Raw genomic sequence first — 5,137 nt, forward strand, 5'->3', positions numbered from 1 at the left:
TCTTCCCACATCGTGACGTAGACATGTGGGGGCGTGTTAGAACGAGCCGTTTTAGGTAGGCGTGATTGACTCTTAACTTTTATAAAGAATATCTCTTTGGATTTGAGACTTTAGTCTTTGCAACTTTACAGATCTTCTTTATGCACCAAGAGCTTGTAACACTTCAAAGAGAAAGGAAAAATTGAAATCGCATCATATGACCCCTTTAATGTCCGCACACAGCAATGAAACAGGGTGATAATTACTACAGAAAAGGGGGTCTTTATCCTTCTTTAAAATTAGAGAAATAGTGGCCTGTCTTAAAGTAGGAGGAAGTATGTTGGATACTAAAGATTCATTGAACATATTTAGCAGTAATGGGGAGAGTTTGTCAGCAAACGTCTTAAAAAATTCAGTGGGAAGGCCATCAGGCTCTGGACACTTCACATTCTGCATTGAGAATAACGCCCCTTTGACTTCTTCTACAGTAAAAGGCTCATCCAGCCTAGAAGATGTATCACAGTCAATGGAAGGAATGTTTAAGGGCCTAAAAAAGTTGTCCAATTGAGCTTCATCAGATGAAGACTCAGACCTGTATAATGAGGCATAAAAATTCATAAATTGTTCATTGATAGTTTGAGGATCAATAGTTGTGCCATCAACAGTATTAATTTGTGTGATGTGTTGCGCTGAAGCAGATAGTCAAATCTGGAGGGCCAAAATTTTGCCTAGTTTATCTCCAAACTCATAATACTTATGGTGAGACTTTAATAATGCTTCAGTTGCTCCATCAGCAGTCAAAATATCAAATTCAGCCTTTTTCATAAGCAATTATTTTATAAGTTGAGGGTCAGTCCAACACATCTGGACTGTATATCTGCCAGTTCCTTAGAAATAGAGATGCTCCTTTCAACAGCGGACTTCCTACGAAAAGCAGAATAAGATATTATCTCTCCGCGCAGATAAGCTTTGCATGCCTCCCAAATTGTAGACACTGACATGTCTGGAGCAGAGTATGTGAGCGGAGTGAAGCGGCAACAATTTCCCCTCCGCGCTCCAAGCATTCAATAATCACTCCGCTCCAGCTCCGCTCTGGGTTCACCATTTCCCGCTCCTGCTCCACTCCGCGCTCACTGATATAAGAAACACCGCTCTGCCTTCACTTCGCATCTAAAGTATTTCAGTATCTTTGAAATATCACCGTTCTGTTTATAATGTATATTAAAAGAAAAAATAAAATAAATAAAAGAACAGGAGAGTTTTAAAGTGGCTTATTGGAGCACTAGTGTGCAAACTTTTTCCTACCACATGCCAAGCTAATAACATGGTTGTCATCATTGAAAGGTATAATTGGTGCTTTTTGCAGTGCACATTTTGTTTGTGAAGGATGAAAATAACAGTACGTTTTCGTCAGTTATTTTACCTAAGGATCGCTGCATTTCTTACAGATTTCTGCTCATTCGAAATCGGATAGCTTACAGATGAAGTAGCACTGAAGATTGCATTTGTTTGAATGCATTATTAAGAAAGCGATTGCGCGTGAATGTGTTGTAGCCTACCTGTTTAAATCATTCTCTCACCCGAAAATATTCAGTATCTCGAAGGAACAAACAAATTCCTTGAGAACTATAACTTCCCGCTCATGTCCATTGCCGTCATCATAGCCTTCACATTCTTTCTGATTTAAGAGATCCATCTGTATCAAGCTAGCTAAATATGTTTATTATGTGAATTCTTGCTAAATATGCAGTTATATTATGGGCCGTTGGTATGAATTGTACTCGTGACGAAGTGGTAGTGGAGCGCTCTTGGAGCGAGTGAAAACCACGACGCACCGACTTTTAAAAAATCCGCTCCTCACTCCATTCAAAATTACACCGCTCCACTCCGCGCTCCGCTCCCACTCACATACTCTGGTCTGGAGTAACATTGGTGGAGATGAAAAGATCAATGCGGCTGTCAATGGTTGTAATGAAATCAGGATTAGAAAGTAATGACGAGTTAAAGCACCATGGGGATAGCGATAAAGATCTACCAGGAAATGAAATATCCATTATGACAGTACCATGATCTGAAATAACTATAGGATTGTAGAAACAGGAACTAACAGAAGGGAGCAACTTGTTGTCAATAAGAAAGAGATCGATTCGTGAAAAAGTACCGTGCACGGGAGAAAAGAAAGAAAATTGCTTATTGCTAGGATTGAAAAAGTGCCATACATCCGAGACTGCATACTGCTCCATAAACAGTTGGATGACTTAAATGGAGAGAGGGGCTTATTAGATGAGCATTCTATCATGGGATCGAGACAACAATTGAAGTCACCACTGAGAATGAGTTGAGAAGAGTCTATATCTGGAAGAGAAAAGAGCAATTTTTTTAAGAAATCCACATTATCCCAGTTTGGGCCATATACATTAGCCAGGATCAGACTAGTGCCACAGACTTTCCCTGTAACAATAATAAAACGACCATTGGGGTCCGATATGACTTTAGATACAGAAAAGGGTACTGACTTGTGCACAAGGATAGCAGTTCCACGAGCCTTACTAGAAAATGAAGAGTGATAGAGGTGGCTTACCCATCCTCTATGAAGTTTAAGATGGTCCGATGGTTTAAGATGGGTCTCCTGCAAAAATGTGATTTTAGTGTTTAAATGTTTTAAATGATCAATTACTTTATTGCGTTTCACAGGTGAATTCAGCCAATTCCCAGCAGCACATAAAAAAAGGTAGAGTAGGGTAAAGCAGCAGCTTGCAAGTAAAGGCAAAAACAAAAAGGAAAAGGAGAAGGAAAGAGAAAAAAAGAAAAGAAAAAAAGGGAAAACATTGAACATTCAAACCTTAACCCAGTTGCTGTAAAGAACTGATACAGCAGCAAACAAACTCTGATACAATGATCAGCGGAGATTAACACTTCTCTCTTAATAGCCCTACTGTTAGACCTACCTGAAAAACTAAAAAGCAATTCATTTACTTCGAAGGCCTGTCGTTATTTTTTATTTGTGCTATCATTAGTAATTTCTTTATTTGTTCTTATTTTATTACTGACTGCTTGCTTGTCATTTTTTATTCAATTCAAAGTTTGAAATCAAGCTATCTCGTGCTACTGCACCAAAATTACCCCACTGTAAAATAAATAAAAAAAACACTGAGTGAGCAAAAATTTGTGAGATAGCTAGTTATAATGGTAATTAAATAATGTTTACATATGTATAAAATCCTACATTAAAATCTGTCATATAAATTGGTCTCTTCATTAGAAATTAGCCTACTGATTGCCACCATTGATGGACAATTTTTTTTTTATAATATTAAAAATATCTGTATGACATTATATTCTGCAGTTCTTCCCTGTTGTACCGAATATCTATACTTTTCAAATTATCATATCGAAGTTAGAAATTCAAATATTGTAACAAAATTAATTTTGTAGGGTGCCACAAGTTTGTTAAAATTTCCAAAGGGTGCCGCGACTAAAAAAAGGTTGGGAAACACTGTAATAAACCACTGAAGAGATACCATATATACATATATACATAAAGAAATACAAAGTCAATATACTTGAAATCCCAAAAAAAGCAAGATATAGGCCTAAAAGAAAAGAATGAGGAAATTAAGACACAAAGGAGGCCAACTCTTCAATAGCAGCGTCAGCAAGACATTAATGAACAAGAGGTGTGTCAATTCGTTTGCTTATGAGTTCATATTTAAGTCCTGGACAAATTTAATCGCCTCCGAAGCGGACAGGATCCATGTCTTCTCCCCGTTTGTATCCACGCTTGTATAACTCGGCCATGGGACCCCTCTGTACTTGGCGCGCTGCTTCAACACATCAGGGCTGTAGTCGTCAAACAGGCGAATCGTATGGCCTTTGTAAAGCAGGGATCCGCATTTACGAGCCTTCCAAATTACCAAGTCCTTGACTTGGAACCAATGAAAGCACAAGATGACTGGCCGCGACCCGGGGCCGGCTTAGACGCGAGACTGCGATGCACTCGATCCAACTCAGGGGGCGAAGCAAGAACCTCCGTACCAAAAATGTCAACCAATAATTAAGAAAAAAACACTGTTGGACGGGGACCCTCAATCGATTCAGGTAAGCCAATGATCTGGACATTTTGGCGCCTGCTGTGTCCCTCCAAATCCGCTACTTTCAGTTTGAGCGACTCGTTGTCTTTCTGCAAAGCGGAACAGGCATCCTTGAGATGTTGAAGCCATTGATCAGCTAAATTAGCGTTGGTTTCTAGAGAGTCAATGCGCTGTCCATGGTCGGTAATGGTGGAATGGATGCTATCCAGCGTTGACGCAAGGGACTCAAATGACGACTTAAAATCAGCCAAAAGGGCTGCTCTGTTTTCATCCAGAAGTGAGCTAATGTCAGCCATAGTTATGCTAGCCGTTGGCGAAAGCTCCTTATCTTTTTCCATGTGCTTTCCTTTAACCTTGGACATGACAGAGCGATCTGAATAATTGCAACTAGTTTTAAAAGCTATTGTACACACTAAAAATTAAAATAGAGATGTTTAATAAGTAGAGTATACATGAAACTGCAGGAGCAGACTGAACGTGCGACTACTCTGCACGCCACATTACTGGAAGACCCCAATCATCTTTATTAAACAACCAGCATCAGTAGCATGATGAGCTTCTTCTGCTTTTCTTTTGACTTTATTAGGGCTCGAGCACTGATGGTGTGTGAGGACCCTATTGGAATTGCTCTGTTTCTTATTAGGGCCCGAGGACCGTGGTGCAAGGACCCTCTTGGAATTGCTCTTCTTCTCTAAAGTGAATCGCATTTTTGAGGGCCTAAACAAGCTCCGCAACTTTGCACACGCATCAGAACTGGTGAAAATTTACATCTTATATGGGTTTCAGAAGTGGGTGTGGTAAAATGGCTCGATAGCGCCACCTATAAAATTTCAATGGAGTGCGCCTCGAGCTACGTTTTACGTACATGTACGAAAATTGGTACACACGTGTAACACACCATTAACTACAGAAAAATGTCTCTTGGTACAAAATCCAAAACCCAACAGGAAGTACGTTATTGTCAATTTCCTGTACGATTTTTGTACAGTTTTTGCCATTTCCAGTCCTCGTACTTTGACGAACTCCTCCTACAGTTTTAATTGGATCATCTTCAAATTTGGTGAGGG

At 39.6% G+C, this 5,137-nt stretch overlaps 1 pseudogene; it reads right to left on the bottom strand.

Annotated features, from left to right (window-relative positions):
• Window positions 1-3,705: 3,705 nt before the first annotated feature.
• LOC107758350 (uncharacterized) lies at window positions 3,706-4,432 on the bottom strand (annotated as a pseudogene).
• Window positions 4,433-5,137: the final 705 nt, after the last annotated feature.

This window comes from Sinocyclocheilus rhinocerous, unplaced genomic scaffold, assembly GCF_001515625.1.
Source record: "Sinocyclocheilus rhinocerous isolate Xijiao unplaced genomic scaffold, SAMN03320098_v1.1 scaffold19802, whole genome shotgun sequence".
In the NCBI taxonomy this organism is placed as follows: Eukaryota; Metazoa; Chordata; class Actinopteri; order Cypriniformes; family Cyprinidae; genus Sinocyclocheilus; species Sinocyclocheilus rhinocerous.